The 27,563-nt window shown below is 38.3% G+C and overlaps 1 long non-coding RNA gene across 1 annotated transcript in view; it reads right to left on the bottom strand.

Annotated features, from left to right (window-relative positions):
• LOC121136675 overlaps positions 1-16,838 on the bottom strand; it is a 51,650-nt gene extending 34,812 nt beyond the window's left edge. Inside the window, exon 1 of the long non-coding RNA XR_005873729.1 lies at positions 16,748-16,838. This is a non-coding gene — a long non-coding RNA (uncharacterized LOC121136675). The remainder of the gene's footprint in view (positions 1-16,747) is intronic.
• Between the last annotated feature and the right edge of the window lie 10,725 nt (positions 16,839-27,563).

Below are 27,563 nucleotides of genomic sequence, written 5' to 3'. Positions count from 1 at the left end.
ATGTATGTTTTGGCCTAGATTATTAAAAATGGGAACTGTAAATTACAAGACCCACCATACAATCCAAACACACTAGTCAAACATCCCTACAAGAGCAATAGTCCCTAGAGATACAAGCAGCACCTGCACCAATTATAAGAATAGATGGGTAGATGGCAGTGTAAGAATATATTAAATAACATCAAGAGCAATATGGCATCATCAGAACTTTGTGATTCTATAACAGTACGACCTAAACATTCCAACACAGAAGTAGCAGAAGAAAATGACCTTAAAATAGCTTCACGAAAATTATAGGGGTCCTTAAAGATGAAATGAAAAAAAATCCCTTGTAGAAATTGAAGAAAAGACAAACAAAAATTTGGAAGAAATCAATAAATTCCATAAAGAAAGCAAGAAAATAAAACCAGTCAATCGGATGAAGGAAACAGTGCAAGATTTGAAAACTGAAATAGAGACAATAAACAAGGCATACATGGAGGCAATTTTGAAAATATAAAATCTTGGTGAATGAACAGGAACTACAGATGCAAGAATCACCAACAGAATATAAGAGACAGAAGTGAGAATCTCAAATGTTTAAGATATGATAGAGGAAATAGATTCATCACTCAAAGAAAATGTTAAATCCAACAAATTCTTAATACAAAATATCCAGGAAATCTGGGACACCATGAAAGACCAAATCTAAGAATAATAGGAATAGAAGGAGATTTCCAGCTCACAGGCATAGAATATGTATTCAACAAAATCATAGCAGAAAACTTTTCTAACCTAAATAAGGAAATGCTTATGAAAATACAAGAAGCTTAAAGAATACCAAATAGACTAGACAAAAATAGGCCCCTTGCCTTACAATAATCAAAACACTAAACACACAGAATAAAGAAAGAATACTAAGAGCTGCAAAGGAAAAAGGCCAAGAAACATATAAAGGCAGACTTATCAGAATTACACCTGACTTCTCAGTGGAGACCATGAAACACAAAAGGTCCTGAACAGGCATTTTGCAGACACTGAGAGACCATGGATGCCAACCCAGACTACTATACCCAGCAAAACTTTCAATCACTTTAGATGGCAAAAAGACGATATTCCATGACAAAAACCTGATATAAACAATACCTCTCCACAAATCCAGTTCTTAAGAAACTACCAGAAGGAAAGCTCCAACACAAAGAAGTTAGCTATACCCACAAAAACACAGGCAATAAATAATCTAATACCAGAAAATCCCAAAGAAGAGAAACACACACACAAATATACAACACTACTACTACTACCATCAAACAAACAAACAAAAAATAACAGAAACTAACAGTCGCTGGTCATTAAAGTCTCTTAATATCAATGGACTCAGTTTTCCTATAAAAAGATACAGGTTAACAGAATGGATATGAAAACAGGATCCTCCCTCTGCTGAATATATGAAACACACCTCAACTTCAAAGACAGAGTACAGAGTTGGGAAAAGCCTTTCCAATGAAATGGATCTAAGAAGCTATCCTAATATAAAACAAAACAGACTTCAGACTAAAGGTAACCAAAAGATATGAAGAAGGACATTAAAATCTATCAAGATGAAGTCTCAATTCTGAACATTTATGTCCCAAATACAAGGGGCACATCTTGAAATAAATTTTTATTTAAATTAAAAACAGTCTTATTTTACATACCAATCTCAGTTTCCTCTCCCTCCTGTTCTCCCATGCCGCATCCAATCTCCTTATCCCATCCCCCATTCACTCCCCAGGGAAGGCGAGGCTTCCCATAAGGGATCATCAAAGCCTGTCAAATCATTTGGGGCAAGACCTAGGTCCTCCAAGGTACACATTTGTAAAAGAAACATTACTAAAGCTTAAATCACACATCAACCCTCACACTCTAATAATGGGAGGCTTCAGCACCCCATTTTCCAATGGATATGACTGCTAGACAGAAAATTAACAGGGAAATAAGGGAACTAACAGGTGTTATGACTCACATGAGCTTAACAAACATCTATAGAACATTTCACTCCAACAGAATAGAATATACATTCTCCTCAGTACCTCATGGAACCTTCTCCAAAACTGACCACATACTTGGTCACAAAGAAAATCTCAACAGAAAAAAATTGGAATAAACCCCTTTATATTATTGGGACATCATGGGTTAAAGTTATAATTCTACAAGAACACAAACTACAGAAAGTCTAAAAACACATGGAAACCAAACAGATCCCCAATGAATGACTACTGGGTCAAGGAAGAAATAAGGGAAGAAATTAAAGACTTCCTAGATTTTGATGGCAATGAATGCATAACATATCCAAACTCATGGGAAACTATGAAAGCCACGTGAATAAGAAAGTTCATAGCACTATGTGCCCACATAAAGAACATGAAGAAATCTCACACTAGTGACTTCATAGTACACCTGAAAGCTGTAGGATGAAAAACAGACTTACTGAAGAGGAGTAGACAACAGGAAATAATCAAACTCAGGGCTGAAATCAATAAAATAGAAACAAAAAGAACAATAGAGATAATCAATGAAACACAGAATTGATTCTTTGAGAAAATCAACAAGATTGACAAACCCTTATTCCAAACTAACCAAAAGGCAGAGAGAGACAGCTATACAATAAATAAAAGACCAGAGAAAGATATTGGGGTTCAGGCTTCAAGCTGACCAGCAGAGAAGAAAAGCAGCAAAGTCAGTAGATCTTATTCAAATAGCAATCCTATTTCCACAAATCCTCAGAGGCAAAAGGTTCTGAATTTGTCTCCTATTCCTTATATTCCTTTCTCTTGCCAACCAAATCCTCCTGCCTCCACCTGCCTAGTGCTGGGACTAAAGACCAGTGATCCCAGGTGTTGACAACACCTTTGCGTGAGCTGTTTCTTTTAGGACGGGATCAATTTTGTGTAGTCTGTGTGGTCTTGAACTAACAGATATCTGTCTACTTCTTAATCCTGAGTCCTGAGACTGAAGGTGTGTGCCACCATCACCTAGCTAAATGGCTGCTGGGATTAACGCTGTATGTCACCACTACCTGATCTCTATAGCTTGAGGCTGAATTTGCTTTCTGAATCTTCAGGTAAACTTTAATAAATCATAAATAATGCATCACCATAAAAGAATAACCAAATTGACAAGATCAGAAATGAAAAGGGGGACATAGCAACGGACACTGAGGAAATTCAGAGAATCATCTGGTCACTCTTCAAAAACCAATACTACACAAAATTGGAAAATCTAAAAGAAATGGACAATTTTCTGGATAGGTACCACATATTGAAATTAAACCAAGATCAGATTAACTATTTAAATAGTCTTATTACTCCTAAGGAAACAGAAGCAGTCATTTAAAGATTCCCAACAAAAACAAACAAACAAAACAAAACAAACAAACAAAAAAAGCCACCAGGACCAGAAGGCGTCACCAAAGAATTTCAAAGAAGAGAGAATGTCAATACTCCTCAAATTGTTCCACACAACAGAAACAGAAGGAATATTACCAAACTCTTTTTATGAGGCTACAGTTACTCTGATACTCAGACTACACAAAGATGCAACAAAGAAAGAGATTTACAGAAAAATCTCCCCTATGAACACTGATGCAAAAATATTCAATAAAATCCTGGCAAATGTTCCACCCTCCCTCTGCTTGAGGTGAGTACTGGCTCTGCTCTGGCCCCAACTCCCTCCAGACAGGCTTCCTTGAATATTCCTGGGCCTGCTCCTTGTGTAGAGAGGACCCACCCAGATAGGAAGGACCACAACTAACCCTTGGCCCCCCCTCTACTCTCTGCCCTGTGCTAGAGTGAGAAGAATACCAGGAGAGTCCAGACAATCTAGAGTTTCAGACACTGAAGTCTTGGCCCACATATATGACTGGGAGACCAGAAGAGACAGAGACACCACTTGTACCCACTTGAGGGATGGGAAGACAACAGTTTAAGAACACACCTCCATCAACAAACCTAAAATGAACAAGAATCAACAGTCAATGGTCATCGATATCCCTCAATGTCAATGGTCTTAACTTGCCTATAAAAAGACACAAGCTAACACAGAATCCTTTGTTCTGCTGCATAGAAGAAACACATCTCAACATCAAAGACAGACATTACCTCAGAGTAAAGGAATGGGAAAGATTTTCCAATCAAATGGACCCGAGGAACAAGCTGGTTAGAAATCCTACTATGTAACAAATTAGACTTCAAACTAAAATCAATGAAAAGAGATGAAGAAGGGCACTTCATATTCATCACAGGAAAAGTCCATCAAGATGAAGTCTCAATTCTGAACATGTATGCCCCAAATATGAAGGCACACACATTAGTAAAAAACATTACTAAACCTCAAATCACACATAATCTCTCACACACTTATAGTTGGACACTTCACCACTCCACTCTCACCACTAGGCAGGACCACCAGACAGAAATTAAACAAAGAAACAAAGGAATTAACAGAAGTTATCTTCCAATTGGGATTAACAGACATCTATAGAACTTTCCATTTAAACACAAAAGAATATAGCTCTTCTAACCTCTAAAATCTGACCACATACTCAGCAACATAGCACACCTCCACAGATACAAAATAATTGGAAAAACTCCAAGTATCTTATCAGACCACCATGTTTTAAAGATAGAATTTAACAACAACACAAATTGCAGAAACCCTACAAACTCATGGAAATTGAACAATGTGCAATTGAACCATTTCTGGGTCAAGGAACAAATACAAAAAGAAATTAAAGACTTCCTAGAATTTATTTAATGAGAATGAAGACACAACATACCCAAACTTATGGGACACTTTGAAAGCAGGGTGAAGAGGATAGTTCATAGCACCAAGTGCCCACATGAAGAAACTGAAGAATAGTCACACTAGGAAGCTCTAGAACCAAAAGAAGCAAACTCACCCAGGAAGAGTGGACAGCAGGAAATAATAAAATTCAGGGCTGAAATCAATAAAGTAGAAACTAGGAAAACATTACAAAAAATCAATGAAACAAAGACTTGGTTCTTTGAAAAACTCAGTGAGATAGACAAACCTTTATCCAAGCTAAGCAAAAGGCAGAGAGGATATGCAAATTAACAAAATCAGAAATGAAAAGGGGGACATAACAATGGACACTGAGGAAATACGGAGAATCATTAGGTCACACTTTGAATACCTTTACTCAACAAAAATCCAAAGGAAATGGACAATTATCTGGATAGGTATCACTTACCAAAATTAAATCAAGAACAGATGAGCAATTTAAATAAATCTATAATCCCTAATGAAATAGAAGCAGTCATCAAATGTCTGCCAACCAAGAAAAAAAAGCCCAACGCCAGATGGTTTCCATGCAGAATTCTACAAGAAATTCAAAGAAGATCTAATACCAGTACACCTCAAAATGTTCCAAACAATAGAAACAAAAGGGGCATTGCCAAACTCTTTTATGAGGCCAAAATTACCTTGGTACCCAAGCCCCACAAAGACACAACTAAGAAAGAGAACTATAGAACAATATCCCTCATGAACATTGATGCAAAAATACTTAATAAAATACTGGCAAATTAAAACACATCATAACAATCATCCACCATGATCAAGTAGGCTTCATCCCAAGGATGCAGGGATGATTCAACATAATGAAAATCCATCAATGTAGTCCACTGTATAAACAAACTGAGAAAGAAAAACCACATGATCATCTCACTAGATGCTGAAAAAGCTTTTGACAAAATCTGACACCCCTTCATGATAAAGGTCCTGGAGAATTCAGGCATAACAGGGACATACTTAAACATGATAAAAGCAATATACAGCGAACCAACAGCCAACATCAAACTAAATGGAGAGAAACTCAATTCCTCTACAATCAGGAACAAGACAAGGCTGTCCACTATCTCCATATCTCTTCAATACTGTACTTGATGTTCTAGCAAGAGCAATAAGACAACAAAAGGAGATCAAGGGGATACAAATTGAAAAACAGGAAGTCAGACGTTCACTATTTTCAGATGATATGATAGTTTACATAAGTGACCCAAAAAACTCTACCAGGAAACTCCTAGAGCTGATAAACACCTTCAGCAAAGTGCCAGGATAGAAAATTAACTCAAAAAATCAGTAGTCCTACTTTATGCAGATGTTAAACATGCTGAGAAAGAAATCAGAGAAAAATCATCCTTTACAATAGCTACAAACAACATAAAATATCTTGGGGTAATGCTAACCAAACAAGTGAAAGACCTGTATAGTAAGAACTTTGAGTCTTTAAAGAAAGAAATTAAAGAAGTCCTCAGAAAATGGAAAGATCTCCCATGCTCTTGGATAGGTAGGATCAACACATTAAAAATGGCAGTCTTGCCAAAATCAATCTATCCCCATATAAATCCCAGCATAACTCTTCACAGACTTTGAAAGAACAATACTCAACTTTATATTGAAGAGCAAAAACCCAGGACAGTCAAAACAACCCTGTACAATAAAGGAACTTCCAAAGGCATCACCATCCCTGACTTCAAGGTATTGGCACAAAAATAGACAGATAGACCAAATCGAATTTAACATCCTGACATTAACCCAAAAACCTATGAACACCTGATTTTAGACAAAGAAGCTAAAGAATGGAAAAAAAGTATCTTCAACAAATGGTGCTGCAATAACTGGATGCAGAGATGTAGAAGATTGCAGATAATTCATATATATTGGCATGCACAAAACTTAAATCCAAATGGATCAAAGACCTCAACATAAATCCAGTGACACTGATCCTCTTAGAAGAGAAAGTGGGAGGTACCCTTGAATGAATTGGTACAGTAGAATGCTTCCTGAACATAACACCAGTATCACAGACCTTGAAATAGACAATTTGCAAATGGGACCTCTTGAAACTGAAAAGCTTTTGTAAGACAAATGACACAGTCAGCCAGACAAAACGGCAGCCCACAGAATGGGAAAAGATCTTCACTAACCCCATATCTAACAGAAGGCTGATTTCTAAAATATACAATGAACTCAAGAAGCTAGCCACCAAAACACCAAACAATCCAATAAAAATGTGGGTTGCAGAACTAAATAGAGAATTCTTAATAGAGGAATCTAAAATGGCTGAAAGACACATAAGTAAGTGCCCAACATCCTTAGCCCTAAGGGAAATACAATTCAAAACAACTTCAAGATACCATCTTATACCGGCCAGAATGACTAAAGTCAAAAACACAAATGACAATCTATGCTGGAGAGTATGTGAAGAAAGGAAAACACTCCTCCATTGCTGGTTGGAGTGAAAACTTGTAAGACCACTTTGGAAATCAGTGTGGCGATTTCTCAGGAAAATGGGAATTAGTCTACCTCAAGATCCAGCAATTCCACTCTGGGGCATATACCCAAAGACTGTACATTCATATAACAAGGGCATATGTTGAACTATGTTCATAGCAGCATTATTCATAGTAGCCAGAACCTGGAAGCCTAGATGCCCCTCAACTGAAGACTGGATAGAGAAAATGTGGTACATTTACACAATGGTGTACTACTCAGTAGGATAAAAAACAATGGAATCTAGATATTTGCATGCAAATGGATGGCACTAGAAGAAACCATCATGAGTGAGGTTACCCAGTCACAAAAAGACAAACATGGTATGTACTTACGCATATATGGGTTTTAGACATAGAGCAAAGTATTAACAGCCTACAATCCATAACACCAGAGGAGCTAGGAAACAAGGAGGACCACAAGAGAAGAACGAATGGTTCTCCAAGAAGGAGAGGGGGAAAAGAACCCTTGAGCAAATTGGGAGTATGGGTGGATAGAGGAGGGATTGGGAAGTGGAGAGGGGGAGAAGAGGAGGGGGACAGGGAGCTGGGAGGAGAACAGGAGGACTGAGATAGGGGAGGAATACAGAAGGGCAAGAAAGGAGTTGCCTTGATAGAAGGAGCCAGTGAAGGTTTAGAGAGAGGTCTGGCACAGGGTCAATGTTACAGAATCCACAGGGATGATTCCAACTAAGAATCCAGGCAATGGTGGAGAGGCTGCCTGTGTTGCCCTTCCCCTATAATGAGATTGATGATTACCTTAGTTACTATTCCTAGAGCCTTCACTCAGTAGCTGATGGAAGCAGAAACAGGCACCCACAGCTAACCACTGAGCAATATCCAGTTGTGCAAAGGAGCCAAGACAGTGCTGGAGAACTCACAGAAACAGTTGACCTGACCTAATGAGAGCATGGAGACCCTAGTCGTATTGCAGCCCAGATACAGGAAGGAGACACTGTGTCCTCCCCCAAATGATGTGACAGACTTTGATGATCTCCCATGGAGGGCCTCACTATCCCTGGGCAGGTCAGTGGGAAGCATGGGAGGATGGGAGGGTGAGGGAATGGGGGGATGTATATGCAAATAAGAGTGCTTCAAAAATAAAAAACAAATCTAAGAACATATAAAAAATCATCCACCATGAACAAGTAGACTTGCAGGAACAAGACAAGGCTGTCCACTCTCTCCATAATCTATACAATATAGTACTGGAAGTTCTAGCTAGAGTAACAACACAAAAAAAGGAGATCAAGGGGATACAAATTGGAAAGGAAGAAGTCAAATGATCACTATTCACAAATGATGTGATAGTATACTCAAGTGACTCCCAAAATTCTGCCAGATAACTCCTACAGCTGACAAACACTTCAGTTATGTGGCAGGATACAAGATTTAAAAAATCAGTAGCCTTCCTATATACAAATGATAAAAGGACTGAGAAAGAAATCAGAGAAACATCACCTTTCACAATAGCCACAAATAATGGTATTCTTACCAAAAACAATCTACATATTCAAGGCAATCCCCCCCATCAAAATCTGAACACAATTCTTCATAGACCTTGGGAGAACAATACTGAACTTCATATAGAAAAATAAAAAACCTCAGGATAGCTAAAACAATCCTGTATAATAAGGGAACTTCTGAAGACATCACTATCCCTGACTTCAAGCTCTATTATAGAGCTATAGTAGTTTTGGCATAAAACCAGACACACTGATCATTGGAATCAAATCAAAGATCTTGACATAAATCCACACACCTATGAACATATGATTTTTGACAAAGAAGTCAAAATTATATAATGGATAAAAGAAATCATCTTCAACAAATGGTGCTGGCATAACTGGATGTCCACATGTAGAAGAATGCATGTTAGATACGTATCTATTACCCTGCACAGAACTCAAGTCTAAGTGGATCAAAGACCTCAACATAAATCCAGTTATACTGTATCTGGTAGTAGAGAAAGTGGGAAGTAGCTTTGAATGCATTGTCACAGGATACTACTTCCTGAATATAACACCAGTAGTACATACACCAAGATTGACAGAAAATGTGACCTCCTGAAAGTTAAAAGCTTCTATAAGGCATAAGACATTGTCAATAAGACAAAAAGAGCAGCTTACAGAGCGGGAAAAGATCTTCACCAACCCCATATCTGACAGGGCTGATCTTCAAAATATATAAAGAACTCAAGATGCTAAACATCAAAACACCAAATAATCCAATTAAAAAGGGATACAGACATAAAATTCTCTACAGAGGAATTTCAAATGCCTTAAAGACATATAAATAATTGCTCAACATCTTTAGTAATCAGGGAAATGCAAATCAAAATGACTCTGAGATACCATCTTACACCTGTCGAAATGGGAAAGATCAAAAACACTGATAACAGCTTATGTTGGAGAGGATGTGGAGTAAGCGGAACACTCCTCCACTGCTCGTGGGACTGCAAACTTGCACAGTCACTTTTGGAAAACAGTATGGCTATTTCTTAGAAAACTGGGAATCAATCTACCTCAAGACCCAGCTATACCAGTTTTAGACACATACCCATACCCAAAGAATGTTCCATCACACCACAAGGACATTTGCTCAATTATGTTCACAACAGCATTATTCATAATAACTATTACCTGGAAACAATCTAGGTGCTCCTCAACTGAAGAATGGATAAGGAAAATGTGGTCTCTTTACATTTAGCTGTATGAAATGATGACCTCATGAAATTTGCAGGCAAATGGATGGAACTAGAAAAAGTCTCTCTGAGTGATCAGACCCAGAAAGACAAACATAGTATGAACTCACTCATAGGTGGGTATTAGGAATAAAAGACAGAATAACCAACCTACAACCCACAGCCCCAGAGAGGCTAGATAAGAAGGATGCATGGCTTTCTCTAAGAAGGGGAAGTAGAAAAGATCTCCTGGGAATACTGAGGGCAGGGGTTGAGGGAATTGAGGGGTGGGAATTGGAGAGTGGGTTGGGCAGGGTGAGTGCTGGAGGCAGGATTCAGATGTCTTGATATGGGGAATATCTTGGGGTTAGGGAGAAACCTGGTGCCAGGGAACACCCCCACCCAGGAACCCACAAAGATGACCACAGCTAAATTCCTAGAAATGATGGAGAGGGTGTCTCAACTGGCTATCTACTGTAAGCAGATTGGTGACTTCCCTAATTGCCATCAAAGATACTCTATCCAGTAATTGATGGAAGTAGAGGCAGAGATCCACATACAAACACTGGGCTGAGCTCCCTGAGTCTTGTGGAAGAAAGGGAGGAAGGATTGTAGCAGTTTGGGTAGAGTCATGATGGGTGAACCCACAGACAGCTGACCTGAGCTCAAGGGTGCTCATGGACTCTGGGACAATAGTCAGGAAGCCTGAATGGGACTGACCTAGGTCCTCTGTATGTGTGTGACAGTTGTGTAGCTTGGTCTCCTAGTAAGGCTTATTTTTTGTTGTTGTTGTTGTTTGACATAAGGTTTTATGTAGTTCAGACTGATCTCAAGAGGCAAGGATCACCTTGAGCTACTAATCCTCCAATCTCCGTCTTCCAAAAACTGGGGTTATAGGTGTGAACCACCATATTTGTTTTATGTGGGGCTGGTGACCCAGTCTAAGACTTCATGAATGTCAGATAAACATTCTACCAATTGAGTTACTTCCCTAGCTCTGAACTTTAATCCACTTTTAATGGATAAATTGTATATTATTTCAATTCTGTCTTGTTAAAATTATTAAAAGATGATAGTGTGATATTCCAACTGATTTGATTTGGAATAATTTCTAGCAAAATCATGAGAACAAATTAAATTAAATGTTGAAGAGTTATTGCTGAGCAGAAGCACTAGCAGTTTGTATTTGGTTCATGCCTCTGAAGATAGAATTGTGCTTTAAACTTTTTGCAAATTAACCTCTGTGGCTATAAGTACTAGTGAAAAGTGTGGCAAGAATAAAAAAAATCACATTTACTCATTGGTATTATTTCAAGAATGTCAATGCTGTCCAAACAAACAAACAAGCAAGCAAACAAACAAAAACCCACTATGCTTGTTCTCATTATGTAAGAACCAAAGAAGGAAGTCAAGACAATGTCAATGTTCTTGAGGTAATGTCTCTTTATGCATCATTACATAGGATGGGCAAGTGTTAGTGCAGTTGACAATAGTCCACAAGAAAAATAAGTAAGAAATTCTATGAAATGTGTGAATAATATAACCACCAAGTGAGTTGCTTTGAGTTGACTCCTTTTTGTCTTTTAATAAAACATTCACTTCAAAATATTACAGTATTAGCCAAATATATTTTAGATCCAAACAAGTTAATTGCTCTGCTGTTACCGATTTCAGTTTTATGTATTACTATAATTTGTACTCTTCAGGAAAAACAACCCTTATCTGATCATAGTTCTCCTTTTGAAGTGGACTACAGAGTGGTTAATTGGAATTCAAGATAAAACAATTTGGGAGGACAAGATGGGTGTAGAAATACATCTTGAAATGTGATTAATAGCAATGAAGGAAATAGTAAATAACATGTCTTTTTAGAAATGGGCTACAAGCAACCAATACCTGAATGAAACTGTGCATTTTCAATTCAAATCCCTGCCACATAAAATTCACAGCTGCTATATGCCTTCTCTGGTTAGAAAAGAAAAATAAAAAGGCATGTTCACTGTCCTTTGTTTCTTGATGGTTCTTTTATGCCTCTCTCCCAATTTGCTAAGATTCTACATTGACCAATACATAGCTTTTCTTGTTTAGAGACGTGTCAGTGGTACACTTGAGAGAAGGAAGTAAATAAAGTGGGATATATCCAGAATTCCTTGTAAGGCTTTATTGCTCTTTCCTGAGCTCTCTGAGATAGATTTTATCTTCTCTTTGTTTTTCAAGCTTATGTTTATTGATTAGTTTATCCTTTCCTACTTAATAATTATGAATAACTTTAGGCTTAAACCGGTAAAAGAATATTCTGGAATTCATATGGAGATGCATACGGAGAAGGTGTTTGATTGGAACCTCCAGCTCACTCCTGCATGATCTGGAGAACCCCATTCCTGTTTCTCTCTCCAAACCCTACCCTATCAGAGAGTCTCTGAAAAAATAAAAGTCACCAAAAGCCCAGTTCTGCATTCTTGGTTGGTACTGCAGCTTCCTCCCCTGAAGTTGTCGCCACCAGAGTCCCTGCCTAAGTGATCAGTTTTTCACTGTACTTGAGCATAAACCCAGTTTGTGGTGGACACATCATCATCCTTTACCTACAAGCTATAAAGTCTCCCTGATTTAGTTTGGGGGTAGGGCTTCTTTGGTCTCAGTCTCTGGGGGCTGGAGAACTTGGCCAGGGATTGTTTTGCTCTGATAAGCCTATTGTTATACATTTCAATTTGGCTTGATCTAGCTTACTGCATCAGTGAAGAAACCTATTACTGGGGACCAGAAAACCTATTAGATCTAATTCCTATTAGAAGAAATTAAGGAAAGGCTCTCCCATCCCCATCACTAACTGATGAGCTTGAACAGTCTCAGAACACCAATTTTCAGGTAATTTAGTATTAACTGAACTTCCATAAATCGTTTTAGTTCTGAAATTCTGGATTTCCTTTCTCTCATAAATATTTGTGAATTGAGTATAAGAGTACCACTATTGATTTCTCTCTCTGCTTCCTGGTTTCACACACAATGTAACCAGCTGACTCGTACCCAGTGTCATGCTCTCTCTGAGACCATGGGCTACATTCATCAGCTGTGACCCAAACCCAAAACATACCTTTTCTTTCTTAAGTTGTATTCATGGCAGGTATGTGGGAACAATGGGTAAAGTAACAAAAGCAGGAATTCATACTGATAACTGAGGCACTCGCTGTGACAGCTTGATCACCTGTTTTGTACAATCTTGAAATTGATTTGTAGCAGGAAGTTGATAATGCTTGGACTGATGGGCTAGAGAACTGGCAGAATGTTGTAATGAGGGTTTAACTGAACATTCTAGTGGGAGTTGGGAAGATTTGAATGCTAAGAGAAATGTGGCCAGTGGTGGCACAGGTCATGGAGTTTCAGAGGTAAGAACAGTTATGGGAACTTGGAAAGGGACCATTCATGTGATGCTCTGGCAAAGAATATGGCTGCATTTTGACAAATGTCTTTAAAACTTCAGTGTGACTGAATTAAAAAATAGTAGATTATTTGGAGGAGGGAATCTTAAGAGAGTCTGACATTCAGGAGGCTATGGCATGGTTAATTATCACTGCATTTGGTGAAGTTTATAAGGAGAATTGGAAGCCCAAAAAGATATCTTTTAAAAATGCAATTTGAGAAAGTAATGAGCATACATTAGTTTAAGGTTGTAGTTAATGGAAGTGCAGACATAAATATTGAAGAGATTATTTAAATGAAGTTATACCTTATACTTTATCCTGGGACAATAGGAGGGACAAATTTGGGGTAAAAATCTACCCACAGAAAGCTAAAGCTTTAGAAAGTGATAATTTAGTTGATAGAAGAGAGATTAAACTGAAAATTCATAAGGCATCCTTTCTGTATAACAACCACTCTGGGATGTGCATTTCCAGATTTAGTGGCCATGGCCCACAGCTGTTGTAGGAGGCAGCAGAACTCAGCAGTATCCTGTTTGTGATAAGGATTTTTGTGGGCATGACAAATGCACAAGGAGGTGGCAAGAAGTTTTACATTAAGGTCTCCAAATGTTACTCAGAGTCATGTTTCCTGCAAAGAGGATCCAAAGTATCATTGCATAGAACTATGAGTGAGTCTTAAGTTGCAACGTAGACTGGAGAATGTTGGAAAAGGCCAAGAAGCTCGAGGCATATGGAGGAGCTGGTCCCAGAGAGAGAATTCCTGTGTTACAAGCTACAGAGCTGGAAGATGGGGCTTCCAAGGCTGCTGGAGTCCAGATGATGCCCACTCAAGTCTCAGATATGTGACATGGATTGATGTTTAACCTGGTGGGTTTCAGTCTTACTTTGGTCCAAGTTTTCTCTGCTATTCTTCCTTTTTCCTCTTTTAGAACAGGAATGCATAGGCTTTGCCACTGTATATTAGAGGCATGTACCTTACTTTTATAAAGACTTAGAGTTAATAGTTTGATATGTGTTCATGTCCAGCTAAATTTGTTGTTTGTAAGGCTGTGAGGACTGTCATGAGCCAAAACCTTTGTCTTTGAAAATCTGAACTACATTTTAAAGTAGTTATTTACTAAAAAAGAAAAGGACTAGAAAAGCTATCAACTTTGTAGTTTTGTAGTTATTGGAGAGTAAATGCTCTGAAGACCCAGGAGAGTCCATTAGTGTTTCTTCAGGCACTGGCTTCTTTAATGGTGAAGACCTGAGTACCACGTTAACTTTCTTGAAATCTGTAGCAGTGTCTGTTTCCTACAGTGGTTGTGAAAATTAAATTTTAAAAATTCCCCTAATAATGTTAATTATAGCTAAATTTTATGCTCCAAGAAGTCAATTAAAGATACATTAAATGCATAGTAGATTTCTATCATTTCAGTAATGATATGCAAACAGTCTTAAAGTAAAGTTATCAAAATAGTTTAAATGCTTGATATTTAAGCTAAAGATAGTTTACAATAATTGACTTCATTTGAGTACATCTAGTAAACATTTATTTATGAATTCACTTGCAGGTTGAGGTGTTATTTAAACTGAATTAAAGTGGGTTGAAACATAGCTTCTCTGTTTTCAAATACTTAAGAATGCATTAACATTAGGGCTAGGGATCATTTTAAAATTATAAAATCATCACAGAAAGAAAAGAGGTAGAAAGAAAATAGAACAATAGACGATGCTTGTGTTTTTTAAAGAATGTAATCCATGTATTGAAACATCATAATCAAACTCATTACTTTGTAGGTCAACATAAATTGATATAAAGGAAATAAAGATAATGTTTTCCTAATGATTTCATTTTTTTAGGTCTCAGGAAGTACATATGTTCAGAAATGCCAGGCTTGGCCAAACTTAAATTGATTTCTGATGATTAAAGTCGGCATTATTAGTACAAGGGGAGGTGCTTAGACTTAGTGTAACTTGACATGCCCTGGCATGCTGATATCCATGGGAGACCTGCCCTATTCTGAACAGGAAAGGAGGAGGAGTGGATTGTCAGGGAGGGCACAGGGGAGGTGGCAGGGTGACAGGACTGCACTCAGCATGTAAAATAAATAATTTATAAATAAAACAATGAAAACAAAATAGAAACAAACAAAACTGCCCCCCAAACAAAATACAAACAAACAAGCAAACAAACAAAACAAAAGTCAGCATTAGTGAAAAACTTGTTAAAGAGTTCATGTCTGGCAAAGGAAATCATTTCCCTTGCCTTTGATGAAGGAACATAAGGCTCTCTCCATTGGCATACCTGTGGCACCATTCTGGCTTCCAGGCTCCCTTATTCTCTAGTCACATGTATTTGTTATACATCTCCAAACCCCCATCGAGTCTCTTGCTCCTTCTCACCTTCCCAGTCTTCTCCTGCACTACACTAGGCCCCAGGATGTTCCAAAACCAATTTCTCCTTATGAAAGCAAAGAATTTCTCCCCCTGCTCCCACTAACTCCACTAATCTCTCCTGCTACTTCAAATTCTCTTATAAACGATATTCGTGTACATGTCCAGTCTGTATCATGTTTTCTCTGCTCTGAACTCTTTCAGATGTCTCTGGATGTTTTCTTTCTCATTGCCAAGAAAACCATCCCTTTAATCATGGCACTACCATTTCAGTAGTTTCTTTATGGTGCTCTGTGCATACAATATGTACATTTCCTTAAATGAATATCACTCTGCCCAAGACAGATGCTACATTTTAAAAGAATATGCATAGAGACACCCTCACTTTTACTTAGCAAGCACTTAAGATCCACGTGAATTCAAGAGGCAAAAAGAGACAGCGGCCGGTGGTTGTGCTCATACACGTCAAGCAATGAGGTAAAGAAAAGTTAACTAGAGTACCCATCTAGTTTCATGTAAGTAAATGAGGATGTTTGGGAAGTCACACCCATCTAATCTGAAGCTATGTTAATTATTGGAAAATAGACTTTAAAAGCATAATACATGGTTGAACATTTAACAATTTGCTGAAAAACCATAAATTCCTTAGCTTTGGGTTGAAGTCTAACATATTTCCAACAAAATTTTGTGGCCATAGTGATAAAACAATTAGATGGAGTGGAGAATAAACCTCTTGTAACTTGGACATTTTCATAGACTTAGACATCATTCTCCCTTGTAGCCCACAATACATCTCCCCTGACATTATAACCCCATCTCTTTAGAGTATTGACAATCAATACTGTTAACACTGAGTAGTTCTTCATGAGCCATTGCTGAGTTAACGTGGTCTGGAGGAATCAAGAGAGAACACTTCCTGATACTCTTAGACTATGAAAGTAGTTATTAAAACATACCTTTATAATAGAGACTGGAAAAGAAAGTCTTTCAACAACATGAATTTCTCTTTTCCTTCCTTGGCACTATCCACCAAAGATGGCTGCAGTAGTTGGTACAGCAACTGTTGAAGTCTGAGGATTCCGTAGTCAGGGTGACAGATCACTGTGATGTCAACACTCTAAGAGTAATGCAATAACTGACAAAGTGACACATTTCTTAACAGTTTGGCTTTGAAAAATAATTTTTGAGAAATTTCAAAATCAAAAGTGATGATAAGGAATGACAGATATCCATATATACATATATATATGTGTGTATATGAAATAACAGATATTTAAATATATTGATCCATACCAACAGTAACATGCCTCTCCAAGTTCTAACAAACTAATATAACTAGACATAGTGGACTATTTTCTGTTGCTCACTGTTTCAAAAAGTCAAAAGACACTAGTGTCATCATTTTTCCTTTGATCATGTCAAACTGTTATTGTCACATCATAGCAAATGGCCTCATGAATGGGACACTTAGAAAACTCGTGGTGTGATAGGAAGCCACACAGAATGAAGAGAGTATAATCTTACTCTCCCACTATACTGAATAATTGATATTTACATTATGATTCATAACAGTTGCAGAATTAGTTATGAAATAGTAATGAAATAATTGTATGTTTGGGAGTCATCACAACATGAGGAACTGTATCAAAGGATCGCAGCATTAGGAAGGTTGAGAACTATTGCCTTGGAACATAGGTTTCAGACAGTTCTGAATCATCATCAGACTTGGGTGATAGGGACCCAACTCAGATCCTTTGCAAGAGTCCTATTAATACATGAGATATTTATCTAGACCCTGGCAAATTGTGTTCTCTGTCTGCCTGTCTGTCTGTCTCTGTCTCTGTTTCTGTCTCTCTCTCTCTCTCTCTCTCTCTCTCTCTACACACACACACACACACACACACACACACACACAGATAGCAGGGAGTTGCACACATGAACTTACAGCAGCTGTGACTCCAAGCACAAGACTTTCAGACACAAACTGAAACAAATTCCCAGAATAAAGGTTGTGTGTGAGTGTGGGTGATCATGAAGTCCAACTCCTGAGGAGCTATTGGCACTTGATGTCTTCTGGGAGTTAGTTCTTCAGAGATGTAGCCCCTGAGTTGTTACTCATGATCTATACCCATGTATATACTGGCAGTACTAAGTGGACTTAGTGTGTTAAAATAAAAAGAACATGAAATATTGGGAGGAAATAGTGCTGAGAAGGATAGGGGGAATTTGGAGATGAAGGAATAGGAGTTGGATCTGACCAAAACACATCCACACGTGAAATTACCAAACAATAAAAAGTACAGAAATTTACTTTTAAAAACTTTAAAGAGAGAGAGAAAAATTAATTGGGGGTTAATGCTGTACCTCAGTTGGTAATACACTTACTTGCTTAGCATGCACAAGCCCTCAATTTGATGGCCAGGTAAATTAGCCATAATGGCATATGAATATAATCACAGCATAGAGGCAGGAGGGTTAGATGTTCAAGCTCATCCTCAGATATACAGAAACTTTGAAGACAGCATGGAATACACAGGGCCAATTTATTGAATATATATTTAATCAATTGATTCTCCTGGGATTACATGCTAATGATGCTATTAGGTTAGGTGGCTGTGAACACTGTATATTCCCAAATTACTTGAACTTTTCTGACTTCATTTTGAGTGTTTTGTAGTACTTTTTACTCTATTTTATACAAAGTTTCTTACATTTGTTCATAAAATAATTATACAGTTATATAACTATTACAAATATCTTAATTTCATTTTATCTGACCATATTTTGCTGTACACAAATGAAACATACAGATTTCAAATCTAGTATTCATTCTAGGTATGTAGAAATATTGCTGCTTTTTGACATTTAACTTGGAAATTTGTTAAAATCTCTTTAATTCTCATAAATGTTTATATTTTTAAAAATCTATGACTAAACAATATTCCTTGGTCAAGAGACATCAATTCTGTCCTGCCTGTGTATATTGATTTGTTTGTCACCATACTGAATTGCTAGGACCTCTACTAGAATTCTGTACCAGTGATTAAAGAAATAATATCTTCCTGATATGTGGGAAAGAATCCAATCTTTCATCATTAAATGTGATATCATCGGATTGTAGCCAGCCTACAATCCTATGGCCAGAGAGTCTGGGAAACAGAAACTTTATTTAGTGGCTGATCAAAGAAGAGGCAGTCTCCCTTGGTTAAGTACTGAGCTGAACTCAAGAAAGCCAGTAACAGAGAGGGAGGACTGATGATCAAAGGGATTAAGACTGGGCTGGTTTAACCCCCAGAAACAGCTGACCAGACAAAGGTTAACTCTTGAATCCCAGGCATTAGCCTGGGAATCCAGCATGGGACTGATCAAGACCCCCTGAATCTGGGTGTCAGTGAAGAGGCCTAGGGAATCTATTGAGCCTTGGGCAGCAGATCAGTACCCATCCCAAGTATACACACGGACTTTGGACTCCAATAGAACAATGTGAGGTGCACTCTCACCCAGAACTCTTGGGAAAGGGTCTAGGCCCTGCCCTATATGAAATGACACACTATGGACACCCCCATGGAGGGCCTCACCCTCCCTGGAGAAATGAGAGGATAACGGGGGGGGGAGGGGAGGGCACGGGAGGAAGGGAGGGAATGGGAGAGGGACCTGGAACTGACTTGTGAAGCAACCTTGATTCTTATCTAAATTTAAACTGGAAAATAAAATTTAAAAAAATGTGATATCATCCACAAGTGTTTATGAATCCTCTTTATCAGGTTGAGGAAGACTCCATATTCTTGTTTGTGAACTTATTTTTAATGAACGATTTAGACTTTGTGAATAATTTTTTCTTCTTTTTGATAGTTTAGTGTTTATTTTTCAAAATTTGATGAGGTAAATTATATTTTTAAAAATGCTTTTATTGGAATTTAAAATTATTTTAATGCTATGTACACATCAGTATATCTTCAAACAACACAAAGTACTAGAAAGACATGTAAAATCAAAAAGCTAAGTAAAATCTCAAGTACAAGTATCAAATTAACATTGCTTGAATTGGACAGGATTTTCTTTCTTAGGTTAAGTCCTACGTGATTATGAATTCTTACCGTTTTCATGTATTTCTGGATAATTTGTGGAAAGCTTTCTTTTGGAATTTTGCATTTACTTTCTAAGAAAACAACAATCAGTAGTTATAATTTGGTGTTACCTCTGCCTCATCTTGGAATTGATCCAGTGTGTAGGTACAACTGCCTTAATATTATTTCTCTTTCATCCAGTGAAGGGTTCAAAGGCTGCAGCTGTAGTTGAAGAAGACTGACATACTGTTTCAGAAGTGGAAGATTTGATATATTAGTTTTGCAAGCATGAAAAATATATGCGTTAGGGAGTCACAACAGCTTCCACCAAAATGTCTGAAAAAACCTGGGTGGCAGGCAGTGTGCTAGCATATTGGAACTCCAGCAGTAAACGCAGGCTGTGTGGTGGGGAACAGATCTGTGGGGTTGAAGCTGAAGCAACAGTGGAGACTTTTGAAAGGTAGAGTTGACCAAACTGTGTAACGTGAATCAGGGAAAACAAGAGGCAGTATGCAAAGCCAGCTCAAGAGAGTGCTGGTACTCAAGAGGGCTGCTACTGGCAGGATGTCCCATTGGGGGAGGCCTGCTGGTGCCTTTGGGATACTCCTTCCACCACAGTCATAGAGCTGCATGGCTTAGTGCTTGCCTTGCTAGGCTTTTACGTTGCTTCGGGCTGGTCTTACTATTTCTTGATTCTTTCTCTTTGGAGCAAGAATTTGGCTCTATATTTATCCTATCACTACCCCTTGGAAAAACGTAGCTTTCTTTTTTATTTTCCCAGGGACTCACAGTTGAATTTGCCTTGAATTTCAGAGCATTTATTGAACTTTTGAGCTATGTGGAAATAAAGGTTTAGATGACAGTTGGGGAAGAAAACCTTTCGTTGTAGGAATATATGAACCTATGGGGGAAAGGAACAGAATTTGATTGATTTTGAATTTTTCCCAAAGGACCATATGTTAGAGGTATGCTTCCAAAGACGTTACTCATTGGGAGGTGATGGATGCTACCATGAGACCCTTTGGTAACTAAGAATATGCCTTGAATTGTGGGAGGCAGGTCTCTTTCTTTTACTGTTTCCTGGTACATGACCTAAGAAGTTTCACCAGCTGTGTATTTCCATCATGGCATGTTACGCTTGCCAGAGGCCAGGGGAAATGGAGTTGTTCAATCTTGGACCAAAACTTGCAAAGCCATGAGCCAGCCAAAATAAACTGTTTCTCTTTATAAGCTGATTGCCGGAAGTATTTTGGTATATTAATAGGAAACTGACAAATTCAGTTATCCAGTTAATTTTCTCCTTTGTGATTGATTTGAAAATATATTTGATTTTTGAAGGTTGTGGGAGTCTGTATGGGGTTAGTATTGCTACTTTTATAATTAGTGGTTTTGTGTGTGTGTGTGTGTGTGTGTGTGTGTGTATGTGTGTGTGGTATGTATTGTTCACAGGTCTATGCACCTATGTGTGTGCATGGTGTATGTCAACGGAGGACATTGGGCATCCTACTTTCTCACCCTCTCCCTTATCCCTGGAGATTAGGCCTCTAGACAAAATATAACTTGCCTCTTTGATTAGGAGACTGGTTAGCAAGCCCCAAGAATATCTTATTCTCCAAGCCCCTCACTTCTTGCCCCAGCCCTGGGGTCACAGGTATGTGTGGACATGACTGGTTTTTATATACACACTGAGGCTCTACACTCAAGTCTTTGTGCTAATGTGGAAGTGCTCTTACATAAGAGCCATTTCCCCAACCCATGGGAGAGTTTTGAAATACAACTTTATTGACTTTGGAAGTTAAAATTTGGGTTCTTCTTTTGATAGTTTATGTTTATAGCTTCTGTTTTCTGGCACCACTGACTTATCAATATTATTGATTTTAAAGAAACAATTTTAGAAATTCACTGATTTCCCCTATAAATAAAGAACATTATGTTTACTGTATCATTGTTTTATGCTGAATCTATAATTGCCAAGTATATATAATTAACTTAAGTATATTAAATTGATACAATTATGCTATATTATGATTGTATACTTACATGTGAAACATATAATTAAATTAATTATGCTGTGCATAATTATGTATAATTATACCATTTAATAAGTATCATGTAATTATTAAAAATTGTCTTAATTATTTCCTTATTTCTTCTTATTTTGGATTTGATTTGCATGTGTGTAAGTGGCCAGCTTATGTCATTGATTTTTAGTATTTTTTTATGTTCACTGCCACAAGTTTCCACCCAACTACTAATTTAGTCTCCTGAATTCATTGTACTTTGTTTTCCTTTATTCTTTGACTTGTTGATTATTTAGAATTGTTCTATCCTTCAAATATTTAGATACTAATAGATAGTTCTTTTTTGCTGACTTGTCACTTTATTTTTACAGCATTCATATAGTAAATTTGCTTTTTTTAGATTCTCCTGTATTTATTAAGTTTGTTTGGGACCAGAATATAGTCTTCCTCAGTAAATACTTTGTATAAAATGAAATCAGTCTGTATTAGAATTTTTTTGCTAAGTGCTTTGTAAATCTCAACTAGATAAGTCTAAATGTTACAAATGTTCAAGTATTCTATTCCTCAACTAACCTTCTGTCTCTTTACCCTACCAATTCTCAAAAAAGGGGCGTTGAATTTTTTAGTATAATTTTCTATCATAGATTCTATAAAATACAATTAGTTAAATAAGGATTAAAGCAATTGTGTCTTATGCTGCGATTAACCTCTTTATTGAAATGATATCATTTTTCTCTGGCAATATTCTCTGCCATGAGTTACCTTTCTTTTATATTAATGCAGACACTCCAGGTTTCCTTCATATAGTGTTAGCATGCTACATTGTCCATCATTTTCTCTTAATAGACTTGGATGTTTCCACTTTGAGTAGATTTTTATAGGCAGTATATAGTTCGATTTCTATTTTAAACATTTAACAATCCCTGTCCATAAATTTAAGAATTTAGATAATTGAAATTTAGCGTAATTATTGCTGTAGTTTGCTTAACCATTCCTTTCACTGTTGGTTTTCTGTATCTTCTGCTTCTTTGTTTCTTTTTGGCTTCCTGAAAGTTATCTATTTTTTAAGGTGTGCATTTATTTATTTGTGTGTGTGTGTGTGTGTGTGTGTGTGTTTGTTTGTGTCTGTGCCACAGACATTCAGTTGTCCACAGAGTCCAGGAGAGGGTATCAGATCCTGGAGCTGGCATTACAGAAGGTGGTGAACTACTCAATGTGGTTTCTGGGAAGTGAAGTTAAAATTTTAAGAGTGGAAAGTCCTTTAAACTGTTAAGCCATCTTTCCAGTTCCAGATCAACTACTTTTAAAAACAAATTTCAAACACACACACACACACACGCACGCACACACACACACACACACACACACACACACTTATCGTGCCACCTGGCCTATACACTTTATTATTTTAAATAATTTTTGTGAGTCCTTTGAGAATTTTGTACAATGTATTTATTTTGTTCATATTTACTCTCCTTCAAATTCTCCCAGATTCACCTCCATCACTCCCTACCCACTCAACTTTGTGTTCTCTTTTATTTTCAACCCCATGAAATAAGCCTCAGATGTCCTTGTATTCTTGGATGTCTGGCCTTACTGGAGACTATATCCTTAAAGCAAACTGATTCTCCCTCTCCAGCTCTATCTGCCTATATAGCACCTTAGCTAATGTTGGGACTTCATGTTCATGCCCACCTTCCATGCTGAGATTACATCTGGCATTCTCAGATTCTTTGCACTTTGATTGGTTGTAGTTCTCTTTGTTAATCACCATCTACTTTACAAAGAAGCTTCTCTGACATAGGTTGAAAGATGCACTAATCTATGAGTATGATGCTACACCATCAGGAGATGGCTTAATACTGTGCCCATTTAGCAGAATAGCATTTGTAGGAGTTCCCCTCAAGGCTATGACTTGTATAACCACATATGGCTATGATGACAGTACTAAGTATAAGTTTCAACTTGTGGAGCAGGTCTTTTTGTGATTGTGGATACACAGCTGGGTAACGTTGATTCTTTTCCTCCTCCAGCTTTTTCCAGCATGTGGAAGCTAGCCAGCAGGGATGAAACTTCTTCGGCAATATTCACTTGATTTCTCTATGTTATATGGTTCTATTACATGTTATTTCAACAATAGGGTCTTGATCATCAAGCCCTGGAGGTTAATCAAGGGTCCTGGCAATAGCCTGTCATATTTGACCTCACTGGTCAACAGCTCCAAAAGAGGTAACCCACTCTTGTAGGAGGAAGTCTGATGCCGCCATTAAACATGTGACTTACTAGAGGCGCATACAGATGAGGTAATAAAAGGGCGGTTTACCACACCGCTAACCACACCCACTTTAGGCAGGACTAAAGACGTATACAGCTGGACGTAAAGACGTATACGTACGTAGGCAGAACTACGTCACTAGCCAAGCCCACTTTTGGGCATGGCTAGGGGCGTTACGGGGGAAGGCATAAAAGACAGCGCACAGGAAGTCTCGCGCTCTTTTCCTGGAGTTCGGCTTCCGGTCCAATCGCTAGCTGAGATCTGCTGGGCTTCTCGGGGTTTGGTATCTTGTGAGTAATTTTCTATATAAAATACTTAGCCTTATTTTCAGTAATTGTGTGTCGCGTATCGTTACAGCGTCCGTAAAGCCAACAATTTGGTGTCGGAGCCGGATTGGAATCGGGACCCAGGGCTTCTCTCGGCCCGACCAGGCACACGTGGACTCTCCTTTCGCTAAGTTCCTCACTACTTCGCTCGGCAAGGCACGATTCCTGCCGCCAGGAACCAGCACCTTCTACCTGCCGGTAAGGTTAGGTATTCCAAGGTTTCTCTCGCGGCCACGTGCTGTTTTACTGGCGGCCAGCTGACTCCGGCCACGTGCTCTTTCGCTGGCAGCCTGTTGATTTCGGCCAGAATTACTCCATTGGTAACAAACGTAACTGCTTTATACAATGTCAACAGCTAACACTATGATGCAGGATGTTAAGAATTTTCTTGGTTTTTGTATGGATGGGATTTTAGAAAGGGTTGAGGACCTAACCCACGATGGTGATTATTAGCTTCATAATCAATATAATTTTGTTAATGAAATGGCTCAAAAATAGGAATAAACTTATACAGGTCATATAGTCATCGCAGGATAGTTTTGAAATCTTAATACAAAGGATTCAGGAAATGCAAAATTCATTGCAGGAGAGTAAGAAAGGGTTGGTAGAAAATATTCAGGATATTAAAAATGATAATGTAGGTCTGACGAACAGGTTTAAAGAGACGGAACACAAAATTGAATTATTTTCAGGAAAAATGTGTTCCATAGATAGAATTGAAAAATTGGAACGTAATGTGGAAACATTTAACGACAAACACGGTTCCATGTTTGATGATTTCACTAGCAAATTACAAAGACTGGAACATAAAATTGAAATGCTAGCAGAAAAGAATTGTTCCATGTCTGAGAGCAATGGTAAACTAACTGATAGAATATCATTTGTAGAAGGCAGTTTACATGCTATTGAGGTACTTGCTAAGAATGAGAATATTAGAAATTTGGAATCACATGTAAATGATGAATGTAAAAAAATGAAAGATTCCATGACGTCCTTAGAAAATCATTTGTCCCAAGAACTTCAAGAGCTCAGAGAAACAATGATGAATAGACTGCAGGATTTAGAAGACGCTCAATCTGATACTTCAGAATCAGAAATACAGGCAACAGGTCAGGACAGGAGTTTCCCAAAGCTTCTCAAATGCCGGAATGATTTCCCTAAGGTTGCTATGCGTTCCCCTATGGTTTTTCCAGTATCTGTATCAGAAAAACCAGCAACGAAAAAACAATCAAATGGTCCCATTGCTTATCACTGGGAGCCTATACAGATGAAGGATCTAAAAAATATTAAGGGGGCCATTGTCATGTATGGTCTTCATTCTCCCTTTGTCAGAGAGCTCCTAACCTCATGGGCTACTGTAAATAAAGTAACCCCAAAAGACTGGGCCCAATTAGCCTCTGCAGTACTCGAAAATTCTTGCCAAATTCAATGGAGAGCTTTATGGAGGCAAGAAGCAAAAGCAATAGAAATTCAGGAATTACAGAACGGTCAGGAAGTACCCCAAGACAAGATTCTTGGGGAGGGTCCTTACGCTGACACGCAGGTTCAATCTGCATATGACGAGCACATGTTGTCTTTGTGCCGTACAGCTGCTTTAAATGCCTTGGATAAGGTTTGTGAAACAGGAGAGATAATGCAACCCTACACCAAGGTATTACAGGGTCCAAGGGAAAGGTTCACTGAATTTTTAGAGAGATTATCCAGAGCAGTAGAGGTACAGGTAGCGAACCCAGAATCCAGGCGTCTCCTTATAGAATCTTTGGCGCATGAGAACGCGAATCCTCAATGCAGGCAGGTAATTTGGCCATTAAAAATAAGATCAGCGCCTTTGGAGGAATGGGTCCTGCATACAGCGAACCTGGAATGTAAAAGTCAGGATACAGGATCTTGGGTAGGTGAAGCTATTTCTACAGGTTTGAGGAGGCACCAGGATGCCAAATACCCTACCTGTGATGATATAGAGGCATGGGTAGGGAAGGCAATCTCAAAGAATTTAAATAGGCGTAAAGATGCAAAATGCTTTAACTGTGGTAGAATAGGACATCTTAGTAGGAACTGTAGACAACGCATTCCTAGAAATAATGCTTTTACCAGGAATGTATCAAACAGAAGGCCTAAGCCTCCTGGTCTATGCAGGAGGTGTGGGAAGGGGCGCCATTGGACTGATGAATGCTTTTCCACAATAGACAGACAAGGTAGATCTTTACAGCAGGGAAACGGGCTTCCGGGGCTCCATGGAGCCCCGAAGAGGAAGATTATCCGGTCATTCCCAGTGACAGTGGAGGACAGCCTCTCCCAGGACAATTAGAAGATCCACTGCCCATTGTAAATAATACGGCACTGGTAATACATTAGCTCCAGAGGATGAATCAATTACATCAGGAGGAGATACAAAACATATATTTTGGCAAACTTCTATACAATATCATAGACCCAAACTTCCGGTTAAGGTAAATAATAGGGTGATTTACGGATTACTGGACACCGGAAGTGATGTCACTATCCTTAATCAGCAGTCCTGGCCACAAAACTGGGCTTTAAAAGAGGTTAATGTTCAATTCTTGGGGATCGGAACCCTATCTGAAGTTAAACAGAGCGTTAGATGGATTGACTTTATTGGGCCAGAAGGACAGAGAGGAAGGTTAAAGCCATATGTTGCAGATATTGCTATAAACCTCCGGGGTCGTGATCTACTCCAGCAATGGAATACGCAGATTAAAATTCCTCCTGTATCAGCTAGGAATTATAGACAAGCTCTTAGTGGTAGTAAGAATATAGTAAGACAGTACAGAAAACAGATGCCAAATGTACAGGCTGTGCAGAAGCAAGATGCTAGTGCCAAACCTACAGAGCAACCAAAAGCTCTACCATTAAAATGGCTGACAGATGAACCCGTCTGGGTGGGTCAATGGCCTATGACATCTGAGAAGTTAGAGGCTTTGGAGAAGTTAGTTCAGGAACAGCTAGATGCTGGACACATTGAGGAATCAACTAGTGCGTGGAATTCGCCTGTTTTTGTTGTCAAGAAGAAGTCTGGTAAGTGGAGAATGGTTACTGATCTTAGAGCCATCAACAAGGTAATT

Source organism: Mesocricetus auratus, unplaced genomic scaffold (assembly GCF_017639785.1).
Source record: "Mesocricetus auratus isolate SY011 unplaced genomic scaffold, BCM_Maur_2.0 Super-Scaffold_100676, whole genome shotgun sequence".
Taxonomy (NCBI): domain Eukaryota; kingdom Metazoa; phylum Chordata; class Mammalia; order Rodentia; family Cricetidae; genus Mesocricetus; species Mesocricetus auratus.
The sequence above is the reverse complement of the archived record's forward strand: the minus strand, read 5'-3'. Positions and strand labels throughout refer to the sequence as shown.